Source organism: Schistocerca gregaria, chromosome 9, assembly GCF_023897955.1.
Source record: "Schistocerca gregaria isolate iqSchGreg1 chromosome 9, iqSchGreg1.2, whole genome shotgun sequence".
NCBI lineage: Eukaryota > Metazoa > Arthropoda > Insecta > Orthoptera > Acrididae > Schistocerca > Schistocerca gregaria.
Genome location: NC_064928.1, coordinates 191,612,689 through 191,639,211, shown reverse-complemented (window position 1 = coordinate 191,639,211; position 26,523 = coordinate 191,612,689). Strand labels below are relative to the sequence as shown.

Sequence of the window (26,523 nt, the reverse complement as noted above, 5' to 3'; positions counted from 1 at the left end):
TGGCGCCCCGAAAAATGGCAACAGCGCATAGCAGCCTGGCTGGTCAACCATCCAAGTGCCTACCACGCCCGATAGCGCTTACCTTCGGTGATCTCTCGGGAACTGGTGTATCCACTGCGGCATGACCGTTGCCCAACCTACATAAGATGATAAGTAATGATAAAAAAAATTCCTTATTGAATAGGAACTTTGAGCTCACATAAATAATTTGAACGAATGACGTTCCAATATGTCACCCAGTCCCTCTTACGTTTTGCGCGATGAAACGAACGACTTTAGAAGTGACAGTTCTATCTGCGTTTCGCGCGTTTGCGCCAGGTATATCCCGCGATGATGGTGTAATACGTCCTCGTGAACCAGCCTGTAGTTACAGATATGCACGCTTGGAGCGCTGGTGCATAGGTGTACGGTTTAGGCGCATCGTGTAGGTTGGGGCTTAGAGAATTGGTGGCCGATCGATGGTTTCTAGGTTGCTATACGGTCCTGCCTGCAGGGCACTGCATTCTGCCTGCAGCACAGTTGTGGGCAATGATTCAATCTCCATTGGCGGCTCAGGAGATTATTTGATGAGGGGACGCTAGTGTTGGTGAGAGCTGAAAGTGGCAGAGGTTGGAAGTGATTCCACATCGGTTGGCTTGCACTGCTGGACAATTTTGATCCCACGATACCACCTGCAATGGTGGCAGAAGTTGTAGCGATGGCCGGCTGGCGGGCAAGTCTGGCATGGGCATCAGCTACGCCAAATCGTCTGCTGCAGGGAAGGGGGAACGTCATTTAAGAATGTTAACAAACGTTTGCGTACACTCGAAACTGTCCTAAACAGAAACTTCGCTTTTCCTATTCAGACGCAAATAAAAACTGAAAACTTCAATTGATCAAGTCTGTCTGACACTAATGCACGTAAATACCATAGAACATACAGCAAAAACAATTAAATTACTAGCTAAATTACTTATCGAGTAACACAGCAAGCGAGAAGCGCTCGTAGCCGGCGTCAGGGCAGCCAACGTGTTACGATGATAGTGGAACAAACGGCAACAGCTTTATCCTCTATTGGCCCTGAAACTAATCATACACTGCTCTGCTCTTATAGATGGGGCTATGGTTCCGTAAATAAATTAATATCTCGTTTATATTTAAATAACGTATTTCTGATAAGCACACTGTATTAGTATTTTACATAGTGTTTAAAAATTCACGCCCTGTCATAGAGAAGTGATCTAGATTCAGCAGTCCGGTTAGGAATGTGGTTTACCGAAACTATCAAATGATGAGAGTCGTAGTCGGAAATCCACAGTAAGACTGACTAGCTGAGTCCGATTACAACGATCTGGTATCGAACTGAAAATGCAGAAATCTGATGATTTGAAAGTCTGTATCACAAAAATGCTGCACACGTAAATTCCCTTGATGGAGTAACGGTTAGCAACTATCTAAGAAAAAGTGAGGAATGTGTCTACTTGCAGCAATTTAACGTAATTATTATCTATATTTATGTGATACAAATACTTAACAGAACATCACACATTCATTTCAGTGGTGGCAAGATACACCATATCGTATTTTATGATGACATAATGGAACCCGTGTAGGCCCGGAAAAGAATAGGCCTCCGGTAGGTTCTGCCAGTCGTAAAAGACGACGAAAAGAACAAACCAGTAATAGGGCTAACCCCGCTTTTAGTGTGATTAGTTGGTTCAGGACAGAACTAATGAAGCCTCGGACAAGCGCTGTCATGGTGGGGGACGACGCTTGAACCCTATGCCCGTCCACAAAGGTAACGGCAGTGCTAGCCACACGGAAAATGATTTAAATCGAAATAGAGGTGTTTTGCAGGATATGCTTACTGCAACCACTCTAGAAAGGAAACAAAGACAGAGGATGAGATGGTCAGATGAAGTTTACCGACACCTCATGTTCTGTTATTACCAAGCAACAAACATAGGAACCAACACAACTGGATACAGATCACAAGTATACACAACAGTTATTATCAGATACCCAGAATTAAAATTTTTAACAGAACAACGAGTAGATGATCAGTTCTGTGTAATAATCAAAAATAACGGGATACCCCAGTCAGAATTAGAAAACATCAAACAACAAGTACAACAAATACTGGAATAAAATAATGTGCAATCAGAAGAAGAAGCTGGTTTTGATGCCTGAGTATGATCTCCTGGCTGAAGGTAACCTTAAACATTTTCCACCACCTTCTGCCGACGACGGCACCTTGTGTTCAGTTGGGGTTGCGAGACAACATCCCAAAGATGTTCGGGCTATCAGGTGATTCCTCTTCATCGAAATGTCATGTTGCTTCTGGAGCAACTCAAGCCGAACCCTAGCAAAACATAAGTTTGCGCCTTCCAACTCTATAACAAGCAGGCATCCCGTAAGCTGTGTGTCTTCTGGAAGGACACACTCCTCGAACAATGTGTTAACCCCAAATACCTAGGAGTAACCCTAGACAGGGCTCTGACGTATAAACAGCACTGTATTAACACCAAAATGAAGGTGAGCGGCAGAAATAATATTCTTCGGAAAATTACGAACTCCTCCTGGGGCGTAAAGCCAGAGGTAGTGAGGACCACAGCACTAGCAGTTTGCTTCCCAGCAGGCGAATATGCAAGCAGTGTCTGGTACAACTCTACCCAAACTAAACAGGTCGACATTGCTCTGAACGAGACCTGCAGGCTCGTCACTGGATGTCTGAAACCGACGCCAACAGACAAGCTCTACCATCATGCTGGGATTGCACCTTCTGCAGTGCGAAGAGAAGCTGCAGCCTATAGTGAAAGAGCGAGGGCTGAGATGGCAGAGAGCCACCTCCTCCACAAAACTCAGCCAGCCACCAAACGCTTGAAATCTAGACGCAGTTTTCTCAGAGCAACCGAAGATTTTAGCGACCAACCTGGATCTAGGGTGGAGAGATGGAAGCGGTCGGGAGAAGGGCACTGGATGGAACCAAAGGAAGAATTGGCACCAGGTTACGATGAGGACTGGGTGGCATGGAGATCACTAAACAGGCTACGCACCAACACTGCACGGTCAAGAGATAACCTTCTGAGGTGGGGAGATTCTACTACATCTAATCTCTGCGACTGTGGAGAGGTGCAGACGACCCAGCACATGTATAACTGCCCTGAATGTCCTTCACACTGCACTTTAGAGGATCTGATGTTGGCAACCCCAAATGCTGTCGACGTAGCCCGCTTATGGGCCAAATGCCTAAAACATTTTGTTTCTGTGCACACATATTTGTATATATACACTCCTGGAAATGGAAAAAAGAAAACATTGACACCGGTATGTCAGACCCACCATACTTGCTCAGGACACTGCGAGAGGGCTGTACAAGTAATGATCACACGCACGGCACAGCGGACCCACCAGGAACCGCAGTGTTGGCCGTCGAATGGCGCTAGCTGCGCAGCATTTGTGCACCGCCGCCGTCGGTGTCAGCCAGTTTGCCGTGGCGTACGGAGCTCCATCGCAGTCTTTAACACTGGTAGCATGCCGCGACAGCGTGGACGTGAACCGTATGTGCAGTTGACGGACTTTGAGCGAGGGCGTATAGTGGGCATGCAGGAGGCCGGGTGGACGTACCGCCGAATTGCTCAACACGTGGGGCGTGAGGTCTCCACAGTACATCGATGTTGTCGCCAGTGGTCGGCGGAAGGTGCACGTGCCCGTCGACCTGGGACCGAACCGCAGCGACGCACGGATGCACGCCAAGACCGTAAGATCCTACGCAGTGCCGTAGGGGACCGCACCGCCACTTCCCAGCAAATTAGGGACACTGTTGCTCCTGGGGTATCGGCGAGGACCATTCGCAACCGTCCCCATGAAGCTGGGCTACGGTCTCGCACACCGTTATGCCGTCTTCCGCTCACGCCCCAACATCGTGCAGCCCGCCTCCAGTGGTGTCGCGACAGGCGTGAATGGAGGGACGAATGGAGACGTGTCGTCTTCAGCGATGAGAGTCGCTTCTGCCTTGGTGCCAATGATGGTCGTATGCGTGTTTGGCGCCGTGCAGGTGAGCGCCACAATCAGGACTGCATACGACCGAGGCACACAGGGCCAACACCCGGCATCATGGTATGGGGAGCGATCTCCTGCACTGGCCGTACACCTCTGGTGATCGTCGAAGGGACATTGAAATAGTACACGGTACATCCAAACCGTCATCGAAGCCATCGTTCTACCATTCCTAGACCGGCAAGGGAACTTGCTGTTCCAACAGGACAATGCACGTCCGCATGTATCCCGTGCCACCCTACGTGCTCTAGAAGGTGTAAGTCAACTATCCTGGCCAGCAAGCTATCCGGATCTGTCCCCCATTGAGCATGTTTGGGACTGGATGAAGCGTCTTCTCACGCGGTCTGTACGTCTAGCACGAACGCTGGTCCAACTGAGGCGCCAGGTGGAAATGGCATGGTAACCGTTCCACAGGACTACATCCAGCATCTCTACGATCGTCTCCATGGGAGAATAGCAGCCTGCATTGCTGCGAAAGGTGGATATACACTGTACTAGTGCCGACATTGTGCATTCTCTGTTGCCTGTGTCTATGTGCCTGTGGTTCTGTCAGTGTGATCATGCGATGTATCTGACCCCAGGAATGTGTCAATAAAGTTTCCCCTTCCTAGGACAATGAATTCACGGTGTTCTTATTTCAATTTCCAGGAGTGTATTATAGATATGTTCAATACTCAAGCTGTATTGGGATCACCATGACAATTTATGGAGAATGGCAGACTAAAATGACTGCGGCTTGATTCTCCTCCATTACTACGGAATTACATCTACATTTATATCTGCATCTACATGGGTACTCTGGAAATCACATTTGAGTGCCTGGCAGAAGGTTCATCGAACCACTTTCACAGTTCTCTATTATTCCAATCTCGTATAGCGCGCGGAAAGAATGAACACCTGTATCTTTCCTTAGGAGCTCTGATTTCACTTATTTTATTGTGGTGATCTTTTCTCCCTCTGTAGGTCGGTGTCAGCAAAAGATTTTCGCATTCGGAGGAGAAAGTTGGTGAGGGGAATTTCGTGACAAGATTCCGTCGCAACGAAAAAAGCCTTTCTTTTAATGATGTCCATCCCAAATCCTGTATCATTTCTGTGACACTCTCTCCCATATTTCGCGATAATACAAAAGTGCTGCTTTTCTTTGAACTTTTTAGATGTACTCCATCAGTCATATCTGATAAGGATCCGACACCGCGCAGTAGTATTCAAAAAGAGGATGGACAAGAGTAGTGTAGGCAGTCTCCTTAGCAGGTCTGTTACATTTTTTAAGTGTCCTGCCAATAAAACGCAGTCTTTGGATAGCATTCTCCACAACATTTTCTATGTGTTCCTTCCAATTTAAGTCGTTCGTTACTGTAACACCTAGGTATTTAGTTGAATTTACGGCTTTTAGATTAGACTGATTTATCGTGTAACTGAAGTTTAACGAGTTCCTTTTAGCACTCATGTGGATGACCTTACACTTTTCGTTATTTAGGTGCAACTGCCACTTTTCGCACCATTCTGATAACATTTCTAAATCGTTTTGCAGTTTGTTTTAGTCTTCTGATGACTTTATTAGTCGATAAACGACAGCGTCATCTGCAAACAACCGAAGACGGCTGCCCAGATTGTCCCCAAAATCGTTTATATAGATAAGGAACAACAAAGGGCCTATAACGCTACCTTGGGGAAAGCCAGAAATCACTTCTGTTTTACTCGATAACTTTCCGTCAATTACTAAAAACTGTGACCTCTCTGACACGAAGTCACACATCCAGTCACATAACTGAGACGATATTCCATAAGCGCACAATTTCACAACGAGCCGCTTGTGTGGTACAGTGTCAAAAGCCTTCCGGAAATGCAGGAATACGGAATCGATCTGAAATCCCTTGTCAGTAGCACTCAACACTTCATGCGAATAAAGAGGTAGTTGTGTTTCACAAGAACGATGTTTTCTAAACCCATGTTGACTGTGTGTTAATGGACCGTTTTCTTTGAGGTAATTCATAATGTTAGAACGTAATATATGTTCTAAAATCCGGCTGTATATCGACGTTAACGATTTGGGCCTGTAATTTAGTGGATTACTCCTACTACCTTTCTTTAATACTGATGCGAGCTGCGCAACTTTCCAGTCTTTGGGTATGGATCTTTCGTCGAGCGAACGGTTGTGTATGATTGTTAAGTATGGAGATAATGCATCAGCATACTCCGAACCTAGAACTACTTAAACCTAACTAACCTAAGAACATCACACACATCCATGCCCGAGGCAGGATTCCAACCTGCGACCGCAACGGTCGCGCAGTTCCAGACTGAAGCGCCTAGAACCGCTCCGCCACCGCGGCCGGCTGTTTCACTACTCCTAGGATATTTACTTCCGCGATACTCATGTTGGTACTTGTTCTCGTTTTGAATTCTTGAATATTTACTTCGTCTTGTGTTGCCTCCTTTTGTGAAGGCATTTCGAAAGGCTATGTTTAGTAACTCTGCTTTGGCAGTACTGTCTTCGATAGTATGTGCATTGCTATTGTGCAATTAAATAGTTTTCATAAATGTCTCCCTTCATGGCAGACCTTAGGTCCACCATATTTTAACACTGCTACGTCTCCTTGGCCACAAAAGCCTTCCACTGTGTTTCCCTATGACGTAGGTTCTCGTCTCTCTCTCTCGCACATTATAGCGCTTAGGCCTCAATAGGCAATAGACGCCTGTGAGTTTCCCCATCTCGTGGTGAATCTGCGCCGTTTGTGGCATCCCGTCCTGGAGGACAGGATTTCGGCCATATACTTAAATGAGAGCGAAATGCTCGGTAACTCACAGAGTACTGTCAATACGTCAAGCCCATACATGGGAAACCGCTGTGTGATAAGTGTACGTGTGTGTGGGAAGAGGACTTGCTGAGTCGGTGCAGCATGTGGAAACGTTTGCGTGGTGTAAACTCGTGTAAACTTTCCGCCGGCTGGAAGACAGTGTCGGAAGTTCCATGCGGCTTTTCGCGGATGATCCTGTAGTATACAGAGAAGTTGCAGCATTAGAAAATTGCAGCGAAATGCAGGAAGATCTGCAGCGGATAGGCACTTGGTGCAGGGAGTGGCAACTGACCCTTAACATAGGCAAATGTAATGTATTGCGAATACATAGAAAGAAGGATTCTTTATTGTATGATTATATGATAGCGGAACTACCACTGGCAGCAGTAACTTCTGTAAAATACCTGGGAGTATGCGTGCGGAACGATTTGAAATGGAATGATCATATAAAATTAATTGTTGGTAAGGCGGGTACCAGGTTGAGATTTATTATGAGAGTCCTTATAAAATGTAGATCATCAACAAAGGAGGTGTCTTACAAAACACTCGTCCGACCTATACTTGAGTATTGCTCGTCAGTGTGGGATCCGTACCAGGTCGGGGTGACGGAGGAGATAGAAAAGATCCAAAGAAGAGCGGCACGTTTCGTCACAGGGTTATTTGGTAAACGTAATAGTGTTACGGAGATGTTTAGCAAACTCGAGTGGTAAAGTCTGCAAGAGAGGCGCTCTGCATCGCGGTGTAGCTTGCTCGCCAGGTTTCGAGAGGGTGCGTTTCTGCGTGAGGTATCGAATATATTGCTTCCCCCTACTTATACCTCCCGAGGAGACCACGAATGTAAAATTAGAGAGATTCGAGCGCGCACGGAGGCTTTCCAGCAGTCTTTCTTCCCGCGAACCATATGCGACTGGAACCAGAAGAGGGAGGTAATGACAGTGGCACGTTAAGTACCCTCCGCCACACACCTTTTGGGGGTATAAATGTAGATGTAGATGTAGAAGGAAGCTGGCGATTGCTTGCATAGTGTCCGCTGCCATCGTTATCTTGCCCAACTGCATTTTGAAGGTCCTGACTACCAACTCGGCTTCCGAACTGGACACTGTATGGAAAGGAATGGTGATCGAGTGATGAGATTATTGGACTTGTCGCTCAAACGAAGTAGGCGAGTGTCAGCAGTATGTCTCGTGGTCTTATCGTGACGTGTTTATCTTCTGCCGTTAGGTCAGACGATAGAAATGCCACTTGCACGCTCAGAGTAGCAGATTGACGGTGACCAACTTTAAACAGAACTTGATAAATTTTCACACAAATTTATTAAAATAATAACAAGCATAAAAATTACTTAACTTGGTTCTGGATGCTATTTACAATTGACAATCTGAAGTTCCTTTGGTATTGGTACGTTAATCTTATTCTCACATATCTCTGATACTTGACAAAGTGTCTATTCATTTATCTTCATGGCTATGTACAGGAATATGGTAATCTTATTAGGTGCAGACTTAAACTTGACTACAGACTAATGCAGACTGATGCAGACTAATGAAGACTGACTAATTGGAGGTCTGTACACCCGTTATAATACCACGAGCGTTCAGGTATCACTGCGCGAGTGTGATCCGCGAGGAGAAAAGATTCTACATTAGCAGCAATCTCATTGGCTGCGTTACATATTAATACGCGGATCGGCGGAAGCAGAATTTGGTCCGTCTCTATGGCAGCGCCATCTCGTAGTGCGGAGACAGATGAGCGCTGCCCCTGCGCTGTTGTGCTTAGTGGGGCGCGCTCTATTGGGAAAGTTGTGTACGCGCTGACTACACGGAATTATGTACACAACAAGTGGTCAATACCACTGAATCACAGATGCTGTGGATTAAGAACTGTTGGCGAAAACTGGGCGGAAGTTCCTCCCTCTATTTGAAGCGTGATGGAGAAGGCGAAGATTCAATGGTGGTAGCTGCTGTAATGGTGGTGGCCACCTGTGCCACATGTGGAAATTTAGAAGGGGCACCAGCATCTAGCAACCGTCTTGTTCCTCTGAATGGTCCGGCTAAATCAACATGCACTCTTTCTCAGAGGTGGTCAGAGCACAGCCAAGAGCTAAAACGCTACAGCATGGCTGGTTGACTGTGGTCACAGGCCTGCCAGTTGTGGACAGTGTGTTCTGTGGTGTCAACGTGAGGCTAGGACACATGACTCCGCGCTATTGTCTTTATTCAGCATATCCGTCAGTGTGCATTGTAGAGGAGCTCCAGTATGACAGGCTGGAGCGCAGGTGCAATCACCACTCGCGTTAACATTCGTCCGTGGCTAACCACAAGGCAGCATCGGATGTGTAAAGCTGGAGTCGTAACGAAAAACCTGTGCGCCACGCCGGGTTTGCACCTAAGAGCAGGTGCTCTAGCCAGTCCCGTCACACGGCAGACAGCGCTGCATTGCGTGGTGTTCCTGCTGCTCCTGCAACTGCCTTAATTGGCAGTTCGTGCAGTCGCTGATTCATGTAAGACGCAAGGCACAGTACATTGTGACCATCAAACTTAGCATCTGGGCTGCAAGGAAACTGATTCTAAACTGTTACAAAGCGGTCTCTACTCTGATATCTTGAAAAGACTGGAATAGTCTCATAATACTTTTGATTCCAAATTTAGTAATACTCTCGTAGTTATGAACCAGCTAACTGATTGTCATCACGTATTTTCTTTCAGAAGGATGTTCACAATAAAAATGTAAAATGTAGTCCCATTCATGCACTACTGGCCATTAAAATTGCTACACCATGAAGATGACGTGCTACAGACGCGAAATTTAACCGACACGAAGAAGATTCTGTGATATGCAAGTGATTAGCTTTTCACAGCATTTACACAAGGTTCGCACCGGTGGCGACACCTACAAAGTTCTCCCATGAGGAAAGTTTCGAACCGATTTCTCATACACAAACAGCACTTGACCGGCGTTGCCTGGCAAAACGCTGTTGTGATGCCTCGTGTAAGGAGGCGAAATGCGTACCATCACGTTTCCGACTTTGATAAGCGTCGGATTGTAGACTATCGCGATTGCGGTTTATCGTATCGCGACATTGCTGCTCGCGTTTGTCGAATCCAATGATTGTTAGCAGAATATGGAATCGGTGGGTCCAGGAGGCTAATACGGAAAGCCGTGCTGGATCCCAACGGCCTCGTATCACTAGCAGTCGAGATGACAGGCATCTTATCCGCATTGCTGTAACGGATCGTGCAGCCCCATCTCGATCCCTGTGTCAACAGATGGGGACGTCTGCAAGACAACAACCATCTGCACGAACAGTTCGACGACGTTTGCAGCAGCGTAGACTATCAGCTGGGAGACCATGGCTGCGGTTACCCTGGACGCTGCATCAGAGACAGGAGCGCCTGCGATGGTGTACTCAACGACGAACCTGGGTGCACGAATGACAAAACGTCATTTTTTTGGATGAATCCAGGTTCTGTTTACAGCATCATGATGGTCGCATCCGTGTTTGGCGACATCGCGGTGAACGCACATTGGAGGCTTGCCTTTGTCATCACCATACTGGCGTATCATCCGGCGTGATGGTATGGGGTACCATTGGTTACACGTCTCGGTCACCTCTTGTTCGTATTGCCGGCACTTTGAACAATGGACATGACATTTTAGATGTGTTACAATCCGCGGCTCTACCCTTTATTCGACCCCTGCGAAACCCTACATTTCAGTAGGGAAATCCACGACCGCATGTTGCAGCTCCTGTACGGGCATTTCTTGATCCAGAAAATGTTCGACTGCTGCCCTGGCCAGCACATTCCCCTCTCACCAACTGAAAACGTCTAGTCAATGGTGGGCGAGCAACTGGCTCGTCATAATACGCCAGTCACTAATCTTGACGAACTGTGGTATCGTGTTAAAGCTCCATGGGCAGCTGAACCTGTACACGCCATCCAAGCTCTGTTTGACTCAATGCCGAGCTGTATCAAGGTTGTTATTACGGCGAGAGTGGTTGTTCTGGGTACTGATTTCTCAGGATGTATACACCGAAATGGCGTGAAAATGTAATCACATGTCAGTTCTAGCATAATATATTTGTCCAATGAATTCCCGTTTGTCATCTGCATTTCTTCTTGGTGTAGTAATTTTTTGATTCCAAATTTAGTAATACTCTCATAGTTATGACTATGAAGCAGCTAACTGATTCTCGTCACATATTTTCTTTCAGAAGGGAGTTCACAATAAAAATGTAAAATGTAGTCCCATTTATATTTTGACGTGCAGTGCCAACTATACTCAAGTATATCTGTTAGGAATAATAAGGAATCTATTAATCAACGATACAGTTGTGTGAAGAGTTGACCCCCGCCCGCAAAATTAATGTCTCTCACAAAAAGAAACAGCGAGAATAGTTTGATAAATCACTGATAGTCCTTGTATAGTTACCACCATGATTAGGCAACAGTTTTTACCAAATTTTAATAAGTTGATATTGCACAAGATCAGTTAGGATCTTTACCAGATAGGACTGACGGAGTACATAGACAAAGTTCAAAGAAAGGCAGCACCTTTTGAATTATCGCGAAGTACGGGAGTGTGTGTCACAGAAATGATACAGGACTTGGGCTGGACATCATTAAAAGAAAGGCGTTTTTCGCTGCGACGGAATCTTCTGACGAAATTCCAATCACCAACTTTCTCCTCCGAATGCGAAAATATTTTGTTGACATCGACCTACATAGGGAGGAACGATCACCACGATAAAATAAGGGAAATGAGAGCACGTACGGAAAGATATAGGTGTTCATTCATTCCGTGCGCTATACGAGATTGGAATAATAGAGAATTGTGAAGGTGGTTCGATGAACCCTCTGCCAGGCACTTAAATCTCATTTGCAGAGTATCCATGTAGTTGTAGATGTAGATGTAGAATTATGTGCCAAGAAGTATCCATTCGAACATTTCATACACAGCACCCAGAAATAGAGCGGTAAGCTTCATTCAACCCTAAAAGGAACATTAGCAATAAAACTCGGAATAACATGTTGTTGTGGTCTTCAGTCTTGAGACTGGTTTGATGCAGCTCTCCATGCTACTCTGTTCTTAGCAAGCTTCGTCATCTCCCAGTACCTACTGCTGCCTACTTTCTTCTGAATCTGCTTAGTGTATTCATCTCTTGGCCTCCTTCTACGAATTTTACCCTCCACGCTGCCCTCCAATACTAAATTGGTGATTCCTTGATGCCTCAGAACATGTCCTACCAACCGATCCCTTCTTCTAGTCAAGTTGTGCCACAAACTCCTATTCTCCCCAATTCTATTCAGTACCTCCTCATTAGTTATGTGATCTACCCATCTAATCTTCAGCATTCTTCTGTACCACCACATTTCGAAAGATTCTATTCTCTTCTTGTCCAAACTATTTATCGTCCATGCTTCACTTCCATACATGGCTACACTCCATACAAATCCTTTCAGAAACGACCTTCTGACACTTAAATCTACTCTGAATGTTAACAAATTTCTCTTCTTCAGAAACGCTTACCTTGCCATTGCCAGTCTACATTTTATATCTCTCTACTTCGACTATCATCAGTTATTTTGCTCCCGAAATAGCAAAACTCCTTTACTACTTTAAGTGTCTCATTTCCTAATCTAATTCCCTCAGCATCACTCGACTGAATCCACTACATTCCATTATCCTTGTTTTGCTTTTGTTGATGTTCATCTTATACGTTCCTTTCAAGACACTGCCCATTCCGTTCAACTGCTCTTCCAAGTCCTTAGCTGTCTCTGGCAGAATTACAATGTCATCGGCGAACCTCAAAGTTTTTAAACGTATAGTTGTGACGACCACGGCGGACAGAGCCATCACACCGACGTCATCTGAGACGCCGTCGCAATCTGTTCCACCGCGCGACCGTAGCGCGGGGCGCGGACGGCGGAAGGAGCGCGCCGCGGGCGGAGGGTATTTAAATCGGCCGCCGCCGCGACCGAACCCAGTTCCCCCTGAGCAGCCATAGCGTACGGATCTCCGTGCCGGCACGTTCACAGGAGCTCTGTCCGTCAGTTCACCTGATGATGACGACATGTTTGATCGTCGAAATATTGTGCCCGTTGGACACAATAGACCGGCAGTACACCCATGGATATTTTGATTATCAAATACGCCGGGAGAAACTTTTTATTTCTTCTCCATGGATTTTAATACCTACTCCGAACTTTTCTTTGGTTTCCTTTACTGCTTGCTCTGTATACAGATTGAATAGCATCGGGGAGAATCTACAACCCTCTCTCACTCCCTTCCCAACCGCATCTTCCCTTTCATGGCCCTCGACTCTTATAACTGCCATCTGGTTTCTGTACAAATTGTAAATAGCTTTTCGCTCCCTGTATTATACCCCTGCCACCTTCAGAATTTGAAAGAGAGTATTCCAGTCAATTTCCTTAATCTTTCTTTTAAGATAAGTCGTAGGGTCAGTATTGCCTCACGTTTTCCAACATTTCTACGGAATCCAAACTGATCTTCCCCGAGGTCGGTTTCTACAAGTTTTTCCATTCGTCTGTAAAGAATTCGCGTTAGTATTTTGCAGCTGTGACTTATTAAACTGATAGTTCGGTAATTTTCACATCTGTCAACACCTGCTTTCTTTGGGATTGGAATTATTATATTCTTCTCGAAATCTGAGGGAATTTCGCCTGTCTCATACATCTTGCTCACCAGATGGTAGAGTTTTGTCAGGACTGGCTCTCCCGAGGCTGTCAGTAGTTCTAATGGAATGTTGTCTACTCCCGGGGCCTTGTTCCGACTTAGGTCTTTCAGTGCACTGTCAAACTCTTCACGCAGTATCGTATCTCCCATTTCATCTTCATCTACATTCTCTTCCATTTCAATAATATTGTCCTCAAGTACATCGCCCTTGTATAGACCCTCTATATGCTCCTTCCATCTTTCTGCTTTCCCTTCTCTGGTTAGAACTGGGTTTCCATCTGAGCTCTTGATATTCATACAAGTGGTTCTCTTTTCTCCAAAGTTCTCTTTAATTTTCCTGTAGGCAGTATCTATCCTACCCCTCGTGAGATAAGCCTCTACATTCTTACATTTGTCCTCTAGCCATCCCTGCTTAGCCATTCTGCACTTCCTGTCGATCTCATTTTTGAGACGTTTGTATTCCTTTTTGCCTGCTTCATTTACTGCATTTTTATGTTTTCTCCTTTCATCAATTAAATTCAATATCTCTTCTGTTACCCAAGGATTGCTACTAGCCCTCGTCTTTTTACCTTCTTTATCCTTTGCTGCCTTCACTATTTCATTCCTCAAAGCTACCCATTTTTCTTCTACTGTATTTCTTTCTCCCATTCCTGTCAATTGTTCCCTTATGCTCTCCCTGAAACTATGTACAACCTCTGGTTCTTTCAGTTTATCCAGGTCCCATCTCCTTGCAGTTTCTTCAGTTTTAATCTACAGTTCATAACCAATAGACTGTAGTCAGAGTCCACATCTGCCCCTGGAAATGTCTTTCAATTTAAAATCTGGTTTCTGAATCTCTGTCTCACCATTATACAATCTATCTGAAACCTTTTAGTATCTCCAGGGTTCCTCCATGTATATAAACTTCTTTCATGATTCTTGAACCAGGTGTTAGCTATGATTTAGTTATGCTCTATACAAAATTCTACCAGGCGGCTTCCTCTCATTTCTTAGCCCCAATCCATATTCGCCTACTCCGTTTCCTTCTCTTCCTTTTCCTGCTGTCGAATTCCAGCCACCTATGACTATTAAATTTTCGTCTCCCTTCACTACCTGAATAATTTCTTTTATCTCATCATACATTTCATCAATTTATTCATCATCTGCAATAACATATTCACTGCAATATCGTATTTATCCGCCGACAACGGGCAAGCGACTTTCAAGAAAAAATGTCTCCCGTGTAAGGGAATGTGCATAATGCACGTACGGGCACAGGTTGTGAACACGTAGATGACGAAGTATGGAAGTTTTGTTCTGGCTACGAATCGCGATCCGATAACCAAGTAATAAGGCGCCCGCTCGATATAAGTGAGGAACCAGGATCGAGATCCACTCCAGAACAAATTTTCATTATCAGCATTCCATTACACAGCTGATGGTTGTCTGTGTTCGCAAAAGCTAACACAATTCATACGTTTCATTTGGGACTGACTGAAGCTTTCCGCTCTATTTCTGGGTGGTGCCTGTAAAATAGTCGAATGGGTCCTTCTTCGCACTTAATGACTGATGTTACGCAATATCAAAAGCTATTAAAATCTCAGGAAAATTGTTTCCCAATCATGGCGGAAACTTTACTAGGACTATCAGTGATTCATCAAACTTTTCTCGCAACTTCTTTTCCATCATCTCATTTCTACACTACTGGCCATAGAAAACTGCTACACCAAGAAGAAATGCAGATGATATACGGGTATTCATTGGACAAATGTATTATACTGGAACTGACATGTGATTAAGTTTACACGCAATTTGGATGCATAGATCCTGAAAAATCAGTACCCAGAACAAGCACCTCTCGCCATAATAACGGCCTTGATACGCCTGGTCATAGAGTCAAACAGAGCTTGGATGGCGTGTCAGGTACAGCTGCCCATGCAGCTTCATCACGATACCACAGTTCATCACGAGTAGTGACTGGCGTATTGCGACGAGCCAGTTGCTCGGCCACCATTGACCAGACGATTTCAGTTGGTGAGAGATCTGGAGAATGTGCTGACCAGAGCACCAGTCCAACATTTTCTGTATCAAGAAAGGCTCGTACAGGAGCTGCAACATGCGGTAGTGCATTATCCTGCTGAAATGTATGGATTCGCAGGGATCGATTGAAGGGTAGAGCCACGGGTCGTAACACATCTGAAATGTAACGTCCAATGTTTAAAGTGCCGTCAATGCGAACAAGAGGTGACCGAGACGTATAACCAATGATACCCCATACCATCACGCCGGGTGATACGGCAGTATGGCGATGACGAATACACGCTTCCAATGTGCGTTCACCGCGATGTCGCCAAACACGGATGCGACCATCATGATGCTGTAAACAGAACCTGGATTCATCCACAAAAATGACGTTTTGTCATTCGTGCACCCAGGTTCGTCGTTGAGTACACTATCGCAGGCGCTCCTGTCTGTGATGTAGAATCAAGGGTAACCGCAACCATGCTCTCCGAGCTGATAGTCCATGCTGCTGCAAACGTCGTCGAACTGTTCGTGCAGATGGTTGTTGTCTTGCAAACGTCCCCATCTGTTGACTCAGGGATCGAGACGTGGCTGCACGATCCGTTACAGCCATGCAGATAAAATGCCTGTTATCTCGACTGCTTGTGATACGAGGCCGTTGGAATCCAGCACGGCGTTCCGCATTACCCTCCTGAACCCACCGATTCCATATTCTGCCAACAGTCATTGGATCGCGACCAACGCGAGCAGCAATGTCGCGATACGATAAACCGCAATCGCGATAGGCTATAATCCGACTTTAATCAAAGGCGGAAACTCGATGCTACGCATTTCTCCTCCTTACACGAAGCATCACAACAACGTTTCACCAGGCAACGCCGGTCAACTGCTGTTTGTGTATGAGAAATCGGTTGGAAACTTTCCTCATGACAGAACTTTGTAGGTGTCGCCCACAGCGCCAACCTTGTGTGAATGCTCTGAAAAGCTAATCATTTGCATATCACAGTATCTTCTTCCTGTCGGTTAAATTTCGCGTCTGTAGCACCTCACCTTCGTGGTGTAGCAGCTGTGTACCTACTTTCTCTTCTCATTCAATAGCTTTCCATATATCGTCCACTACCTTCAGGCTTTTCTTCGCTTAGCACTGGCTTGCTAACTGACAGGGAGCTCTACATGTATTTACAGCACCTTCGCTTTCGTCCAAGTGTTTATTTAAATCTCTTGTACGCTACATTTACACTGAAGATCTAAGCAAAGTGGTACACCTGCTAATATCGTGTAGGCCCTCCCTGTGAACGAGCAGAAGTGCTGCAGCATGACGTGACATGGACTCAACTAATGTCTGAAGTAGTGCTGGTGGTAAACTGACAGCATGACGCAAATCCGTAGGAGTACGAAGGGGTGGAAATCTCCTCTGAAGAGCACGTTTCAAGGCATCCCAGATATGCTCAGTAATGATCATGACTGGGAAGTCTGGTGGCTAAGTGAAGTCTTTATACTCAGAAGTGTGTTTCTGGAGCCACTCTGTAGGAATTCTGGGCGTGTGGGGTGTCGCATTGTCCTGCTGAAATTGTCCAAGTCCGTCGGAATGCGCAATGGACATGAATGGATGCAGGTGATCAGACAGGATGCTTACGACGTGTCACCTATCAGAGTCGTATCTAGACGTATTAGGGGTCGCATAAGCCCCACACCATTATAGAGCCTCCACCATCTTGGAAAGTCCCCTGCTGACATGCAGGGTCCATCGATTTACGAAGTTGCCTCCATACCAATACACGTCCGTCCGCTCAATACAGTTTGAAACTAGACTCGTACGATCAGGCAACATGTTTCCAGTCACCAACACTCCAGTGCCGGTGTTGACGGGTCCAGGCGAGGCGTAAGACTTTGTGACGTGCAGTCATCAAGAGTAGACGAGTGGGTCTTCGGCTCCGAAACCCCATATCGATGATGTTTCGTTGAATGGTTCGCACGCTGACACTTGTTGCTGGCCCAGCATTGAAATCTGTAGCAATTTCGAAAGGGTTGCACTTCTGTCACGTTGAACGACTCTTTTGAGTCGTCGTTGGTGCCGTTCTTGCAGGATTTTTTCGGGCTGCAGCGATGTCGGAGATGTGATGTTTTAACGGATTCCTGATATTCACAGCACACTCATAAAATAGTTGTATGGGAAAAATCCACACTTCTCCACTACCTAGGAGATGCTGTGTTCTATCGCTCGTGCGCTGGCTATAACACCACTTTCAAACTCAATTAAATCTTGATAACCTGCCATTATTACTGCAGTAAGCTGTCTAACAACTGCGACTCTTGTCGTCTTATATTGGCGTTTCCGACCGCAGCGTCGTATTCTGCCTCTTCTATTTGACTATGCATCCCTGAACCAGTTTCTTTGGCGCTACAATGTGTTTTCCCTATAGGAATGCATGATTACAAATTTTTGTATCTCTCCTGCTGCCAATCCTACTTTGCCCTTCTGCAGTTTGTAAGTAGGTAGTAATAATATCAAATATTACTACTGCAGATGAAGAGCAGTCTGTGAATAAGACACTGTAAGACTTTTTTTTAAATACATATCGATCTTGCTTTGTGTAATGTCAAAATTAGTTGCAAATAATTTTATTGTGCATTTGAAAAATGGTAATATTCACAAACGTAACATACACAACCTGTTTACTTTATACCTCTACTTAGATACTTAGCAATGCATGGAGCACATCACCCCGTCACAGTAATCCAGCCCAAAAGAAAGAGGCATCGAGTGAAACCTTTCATTTAGCGTGCAACTCCTGGTTGTGGACAACTTATGTTATATGAATGATTAATTTTCGATAAAAACAGTTTATGTAGACAATGAACAGGATTAACATCTTTATTTGTTCAATTTAAATCTCACCAGCGTCATGTCATTTGCTGAAGACTAATAAGTATACAGTTGATACTGATGTTTAGTACCTTTCTCTATGGTGTTCATTCATTTGATAATAGTCCGCCCATGGTAGCTGAGTGGTCAGCGCGACGGAATGTCATACCTAACGGCCCGGGTTCGATTTCCGTCTGGGCCGGAGATTTTCACCACTCAGGGACTGGGTGTTGTGTTATCCTTACCATCACTCCCCAAGGAAGTGTTATAAGCCCTCTATTGTTCCTGATATATATTAGCGACATAAGAGACAATGTGAGTAGCCGTCTTAGATTGTTTGCAGATGATGCTGTCATTTACCGCCTGGTAAAGTCATCAGATGATCAAAACGACTTGCAAAATGATTTAGATATCTGTATGGTGCGAAGAGTGGCAATTGACCCTGAATAGAGAAAAGTGAGAAGTTATTCTCATGAACACTAAAAGAAATCCGTTAAATTTCTATCACGCGATGAGTCACACAAATCCGAGGGCTGTAAATTCAACTAAATACTTAGGGATTACAATTACAAATAACCTCAATTGGAACGATCACGTAGATAATATTGAGGGTAGAGCATACCAAAGACTGCGATTCATTAGCAGAACACTTAGAAGGTGCAGCAGGTCTACTAAAGAGACTGCTTACACCACGCTTGTCCGCCCTATTCTGGAGTATTGCTGTGCGGTGTGGGATCCGCATCAGGTGGGACTGACGGATGACATCAGAAAAGTACAAAGAAGAGCAGCTCGTTCTGTATTATCGCGAAAGAGGGGTGATCGTGTCACAGACATGATACGTGAATCGGAGTGGCAATCATTAAAACAAAGGCGTTTTTCGATGCGACGGGATCTTCTCATGAAATTTCAATCACCAGTTTTCTCCTCCGATTGCGATAACATTTTGCTAGCACCCACCTACATAGGGAGAAATGCTGATCACGATAAAATCAGAGAAATCATGGCTCCCACGGAAAAATTTAAGTGCTCGTTTTTCCCGCGTGCCGTTCGAGAGTGGAACAGTAGAGAGGCAGCTCGAAGGTGGTTCATTGAACCCTCTACCAGGCACTTTATTGTGAATAGCAGAGTAATCACGTAGATGTAGATCATCACTTCAACCCCATCGACACGCAACTCGTCGACGTGGCGTCAGGTGATCGCTCTACCCCACGGGAAGCCCCAGCCACACGGCACTTGCATTTCCAACTGACAGTAGTCAGTACGTAACTATGCACACAAACATAAAATTTATTCGCGACATGGAAACTGAATCAGTCTGTACCATAACGAAAAATTTCGGCGAATAGAGTTCGGTAACTAATCCAACAGCGTTCACTAATCGTAGTGAATATTATTACAGTGATTTTAATAGTTCATTACTCAAAGATTCTCACTTATTTATTTTTATTGTACTGCTACTGATGTTCATGCTGAATGTGCATGCTGGTAAAGTGGCACAAAGGTGATATGATTTGATTATTTTTATTATAGCTGTAGACGGTTCAGAGACTCTTCAGTGGACTGATGTGACGGTTGTTCCCAACCAAGTATGCGAGCAGTTCTACGAATCAGGCGCCGTTATTGAAAGCACGCTGTGTGCCGGAAACGAGTACACTGGCTCTTGCTGGGTGAGTAGAAAGTGTGGTTCAACTTGACCACTAACTTCTAAAAAAAACTTCCTGTTCTGTGGTGTTTTAAACTCTGCAAAATTGTGGAAGTGTAAATGCTTTTGGCAATACACACTTGTAATTAATTAATGTTGCACTATTTATGTATTCGAACTAACAGAATTTGATGTGCCTGAGCTTAGAGGGAGCTGAATATGTTGATACCACACCAGTAATTAATTTAGATGGTGATGGAGTTATTTATAGCTAGACGTTGTGAAGCTATCAAATATTATTAATTATATAAAAATTACTCTTGAATATGACATTTTCAATCTAGAACGTAAATAAGGACTAAGAGCACATGTCTGTGAGACGTAAGCAGACCGTAACACAGCTATTTTACTTCCATAAAATGGCTCGCATCTCGTGGTCGTGCGGTAGCGTTCTCGCTTCCCGCGCCCGGGTTCCCGGGTTCAATTCCCGGCGGGGTCAGAGATTTTCTCTGCCTCGTGATGGCTGGGTGTTGTGTGTTGTCCTTAGGTTAGTTAGGTTTAAGTAGTTCTAAGTTCTAGGGGACTGGTGGCCATAGATGTAAAGTCCCATAGTGCTCAGAGCCATTTGAACCATCCATAAAATGGCTAAGCAGGTATGGTTAGAGGACAGATGTAAAGGTGTAGAATCATACATCACTAGGGGTAAGATAGATACTGCCTCCAGAAAAATTAGAGAGACCTTCGGAGAAAAGAGAACTACCTGTACGAATATCAAGTAAGATAGGAAACCAGTCTTACCCAAAGAAGGGAAAGCAGAAAGGTGGAAGGAGTACACAGGGGGGGGGGGGGGGGGGGGATGTACTTGAGGACAATATTATGCAAATGGAGGAGGACGTAGAAGAAGATTAGGAGCAAGATATGATACTGCGTGAAGAATTTGACAGAGCACTGAAAGACCTGAGTCGAAACAATGCCCCATGAGTAGACAACATTCCATTAGAACTACTGATAGCCTTAGGAGAGCCAGCCGCGACAAAACTCTTCCATCTGGTGAGCAAGTTGTATGAGACAGGCGAAATACCCTCAGACTTCGAGAAGAATATAATAATCCCAATTCCAAAGAGATCATGTGTTCACAGGCATGAAAATTACCGAACTATCAGTTTAATAAGTAACGAATGCAAAATACTAACACGAATCCTTTACAGAAGAATGGAGAAACAAGCATAAGCCGACCTCGGGCAAGATAAGTTCGGATTCTGGAGGAGTGTTGGAACAGGCGAGGCAATATTGACCCTACGATTTCTCATAGAAGATAAATTAGAAAAAGGCAAATCTACGTTTATAGCATTTGTAGAGTTATAGAAAGCTTTTGACAATATTGACGGGAAGAATCTTTTTCAAATTCTTAAGGTGGCAGGGGTAAAATACAGGGAGCGATGGCTATTTACAATTTGTACAGAAATCAGATGGCAGTTATAAGAGTCGAGGGGCACGAAAGGGAAGCAGCAGTTGAGAAGGGAATGAGACAGTGTTGTAGCATACCCTTGATGTTACTCAATCTGTATATTGAGCAAGCAGTAAAAGAAACAAAAGAAAAATTCGGAGTAGGAATTGAAATCCATGGAGAAGAAATAAAAACTTTGTTGTTCGCCGATGACATTGTAATTCTGTCAGAGACAGCAAAGGACTTGGAAAAGCAGTTGTGAACGGAATGGACAGTGTCTTGAAAGGAGGGTATAAGATAAACATCAACAGAACCAAAACGAGGATAATGGAATATAGTCGAATTAAACCGGGCGATGCTGCGGGAATTAGATTAGGAAGTGAGACAAAGTAGTAGAGGAGTTCTGCTGTTTGGACAGCAAAATAACTGATGGTGGTAGAAATATGCAGTACAATTAGCAAGACAGTATTTGTTCATTCGTGTTTACAGTTGTGTGTCCTCTCACGAGCCTCAGCTGACGCTGTGTGCCAGTGACACGGAGGAATTCCGCTGACTCCTGCTGCTGGCTCACCTGTCCTGGTAGGCAGAGCCGCTACAGCAGTAGTCTGGCCCGAGGCTCACGATGTGCTGTCTGACAGGCGAACAACATGATGCCCCCACATGATCTTAGAGCGTCCTCGATCTCGCTCTGGAAGATGATGACCCACAGTGAACCATTGGGGTGTATAACGCTGCTGGAAGTCGTGATGTCGGCTCGGGAATGAGAAGCAGCGTGTTCGCGTGAGGTGCTGGAATACCTACCACGGGGATGTCTCTGCACCGTAATAATCACTGAAACGAGTGATTAGCTGGAAACGCCATTATTCTTAATGACCAGCTGTATTCAGAGCTGGAGAACTGCAGTGTTAATGGACATGGGCGTGATGCAACAATTTGGGCTCTGTTCGTTATCACAAAATGTGTCGTGCTTCTTCACCAGTGATCAGTCGTCCTCGTTTCACTTTGTTTACTTAACGATTCGTTGCAGGCTATTAATTGCACTGTCAAGTCTTTGAGTGCTGTTATTATGTTGGAGGAACCGGTTGTTTCTCCACTTAACATGAGCTTAGGAATTTTTTCCCATCTATCTCACTCTCTCTTTCTCACTCTCTCTCTCTCTCTGAATGTTTAGCTTGTGCCTGGCAATTGGTGAGAATGTAGCAACGTGTGCTCATACCTGCGGCTGACCTGGTGTTGGTCGTATCCTTCTGATCCATGGCTACGTCACCACCTCTGCCTGGTGTTGCTGTGGCTATACTGTGCCACAAAATCCGAGGGATCGCTGCATTAAATTACATGGCCGCTTAGCATAGGAAAAATCCAGCGTTGCTGAAAACCACAGAAATCTTTATGGAAGTGGGGCGGAACCAGAGAAGAAATCCAGTTAATAAATGGAATTTTGTGTGAGAGAATCTATGATCCGATGGGAGAAAAATGGTAGCTGGTAATCTCAGCTCATCTACAGCCAGCTATCTTGCATATTTTTCCACGACACGCCAACACATGGTAACATGGAACTCGTGAAGACTCTAGACAGAATCAGACGTACCTATCGCTGGACATGTCTCTACGGATCGGTTAGAGAGTATTTGAGCCACTGTAAGGAAAGCCAGCGACGGAAGAATGTGCCACAATCACCTCCGGGACATTTGGTACCAACTCCGCTTGCAGCAGCGTCATTTCACCAAACTGAAACCAACACTTTCAACAGGTTCCTGGAGTCTACATATGGGGAATGCAAGATACGATTCTACAATGATTACCTCGCCCGTTAGCTTTCATCATAGGTGTGCCATTGTCGAAGAATTCGCATAAAAAACACAGTGAAGCAAGAGAGTTCCTACTTCACACCATTGTTTTTGCCCCACTGTCGCGACGTCGAAACACAATGGGCATAACGTTCCCGAGTCAGCTGGATGGTACTCAGGATGACTATAAGGAACAGCTGATCACCAGGACTAAAGAAAAGGCAGTTGGCTCGCCGATGGACCCTGGGCGCCAAGAAGAAACGAGAGCACTATAATAACACCAAGCACCCTGTAGTGCTAGACAAGCTTGGGAGACTTGGTGAGGAAGCTGAGACTATCAGAAGAGTTTCTAAACTGTTACTTTAAACCGTATCGTATCCTTCGTCGTATTTTGGGTGTCACATACGTAGTCGACGGTTTGACTCTTTATAAAGAAGACGAAAAGTCACAGACTTCGTCTGCATTCTCCATATGAGGCCTTACCAAGTGTTGAGGCGCATTTACATATCTGGGACTTCTCTTTCAAGGAAACTGAAGAACCACTCGTCGATCGTGAGATTCGTTGGGATGCTCCTCACACTGAAAACAATGTGACAATACGACCAGAGGGCAATGTTCCACTAGCACTTTCATGCAGAGAGCTGTTGACGAGATCTAGATTTAGAGTTGGTGGCTCAGTGGTAAAGTGCCAGGCTACTAATTCAGTGCTAGAATTTTTGTCTCTTACATATAAGTAGGTTAGAAGCATAACTCACATGCTCCAAAAACATAAATTTTCACAAATGACTAAAAACGTGTTTTACATGCGTCGTACACATGTCGATATATTGACATCAGTATGTGCAATAGCAATGGCTATAAATCATTATGTATATTTCAGATTATGTTTGCTTATTAAGAAATTACAATAATTTAGGGTTGTATCATGGATCACGTGAGTTTTGTTAATGAGCTATGGAACATGTAAGTTTTGACAATCCCCATTTTGGATCTTGTAAGTTTTGGTACTGAGCTGTTTGGACGATGTTGGTTCGCGGGAACTATCGTGTTGCGACTCGATATGCAACACTTTTTCTTCCATGACTTGTGTCTCAAATCAGTTTTATTCCAACCACTAAATCCAATTATATTCCCCAAAGTAACTGAACAGAACAGAAAACACACTCCACCGGAATCAATATTTACTACTACACAAGAAAGTGGCGCCGAGTGAGCTAATCGATGATTGGTCAAGATGAGGTACGGGACAAAACTCACAAGATCCAGCGGATCATGAGACTTGTGAAACTAACCATGAAGTTTAACGCCGGTCTTCTCAAGGAGCCTGTGCCAAATGTGAATAACTGTTTCGTGAATTATGTTCTATGCATGAAGCTATATGAGAATATGTCGGCATCTCAATGTTCACTATTTTGGAGCATGTGAATTATGACTCTAACCTACACATATGACTTCTTCCATCTAACACAATGTAAACTGATGTAAAAAAATGCCGAGTTGCTAAACGGTTCGGAGTCCTTGCTATGCTGTACGTCCCCTAGAACTGGTTGTGTAAGTAAGTTCAACGGCCAGAGGAAGGGAACGCCATACCACCTCCAACAGGACCACGCCCATAAAGAGCTGTAGTGTTTAAAACAATCTTCGGATTGATGGATGGTTTATTTTTTAGCTTCAGGGTGCTGTAGTCGACTCCAGTGGGAACTTCTGAAACAGTGGTTAGCGTTTCTGGCTGGCGTCTGTGGGTCGCCACTTCAAGCCCAATAGTCGGCTGTTATTCATTGCTTCTTCAAGGCGAAGAAAGCCCATGTGCACTCCGTGTGCACACCGGGCGGAGTCATTTCAGACGTGGAACGGAGCACAGGGTGCAACCAACCGCAGGTGGTGGTTGAAGTCGGTAATAATGATGTCCGTCACTTTGGATCAGAAGAGATTCCCTCTGGTTTCGAGCGGCTAACAGAAGTGTTAAAGGCTGCCAGTCTTGCTTGGGAGATGAAAGCTGACTATTTGCAGTTTAGTCGACAGGACCGTTTGCAGACCTCCGGTACGGAGCTGAGTGGAGGGTCTGAATCAGAGGTTCGGTCGGTTTTGCTAGCGTGTATGGTTGGGTTTCGGGTTCCGCACGGGTAGCGGGGGCTGTGTGGCGTGGACTGGGCGGTTTTTTTAGGTTAGAGGGTCTCGGGAAAACACAAGAAGCGCTTCAGCCACAAACGGTGCAGGCCGAACACAGGAAGAACGTAGATACAGGAACGATCGGTATAACAGCTGTAAATTGTCGTAGCAGTGTAGGGAAAGTACCATAGCTCCTAGCGCTAACGGAAAGCACTGATGCTCAAATCGTTATAGGCACTGAAAGATGGCTAAAACCGTAGATAAGCTCAGCCGAAATTTTTACGAACGGTGTTCGAAAGGATATGCTAAACACGGTTGGCGGTGGCGTGTTTGTTGCTGTTAGATGTAGTTCATCTTGTCGGGAAATTGAAGTAGATAGTGCCTGTGAGTTGGTATGGGCAGACGTCATTGTTGGCAACTGGAAAAAAATTATTATTTGAATCTTTTACCTACCTCCCAATTCAGATCATTTGTGTAGATTAAGGCGTAATTATTGTTCGTAAGCTTTCTTAATATTTGCAGCAGAAGTGTAAGGAAATAACTGTCTGTGCTGCAGGGGGACCTCGGTAGCGCGCTTGTTGTCAAGAGCGCCGGCGGCTACAAGCAGATTGGGGTGTCCAGCTTCCTTCCGGAGGAGGGCTGTGACGTAGCCGGGGCAGCCGCTGCCTACGTCAGGATCACCTCCGTGCTCGACTGGATCACCAGCAACGCCATCAGCGTTTAGCCACAACCTGGTGTTGCCTACGATGGACTTCCGTCGTTGCGCCTTCTCTGAGCTTAGCTGAATTCAATAGCATTTCCTTCTAATGTACTTCTGTTTCTGTTTTAATTCAAATATGGTGGAGTAGGTACTGTATCGAACTGTATAAAGGTCTTAATTCATATTTAAAAAAAATATGACATAAGATCCAGTGATTTCCAAACATATGGTCTTGAACTCCTGTCCATGTAGCATGTATGTTACTTCCATCTTTTACGTTTTTCTAGGTAAGGAAATAAACTCACAGTGCTCAATTACCGCGTGTCCTTCCTGTGCATCATTTGTTTTCGTTTCCGCATCCTCCCAACAGGTGGCAGCATCTGCTTGAAGAGAGCTACTTAGCTCTGTGTAGGAATTTCTTCCGTTTGTTTTTAGTAAC

General features: G+C 45.0%; 1 long non-coding RNA gene across 1 annotated transcript in view; it reads left to right on the top strand.

The window, feature by feature from the left end:
• LOC126291906 (uncharacterized) overlaps nt 1-26,229 on the top strand; it is a 45,134-nt gene extending 18,905 nt beyond the window's left edge. Inside the window, exons 3-4 of the long non-coding RNA XR_007551912.1 lie at nt 19,930-20,066; nt 25,941-26,229. This is a non-coding gene — a long non-coding RNA (uncharacterized LOC126291906). The remainder of the gene's footprint in view (nt 1-19,929; nt 20,067-25,940) is intronic.
• The last annotated feature ends 294 nt before the right edge of the window (nt 26,230-26,523 follow it).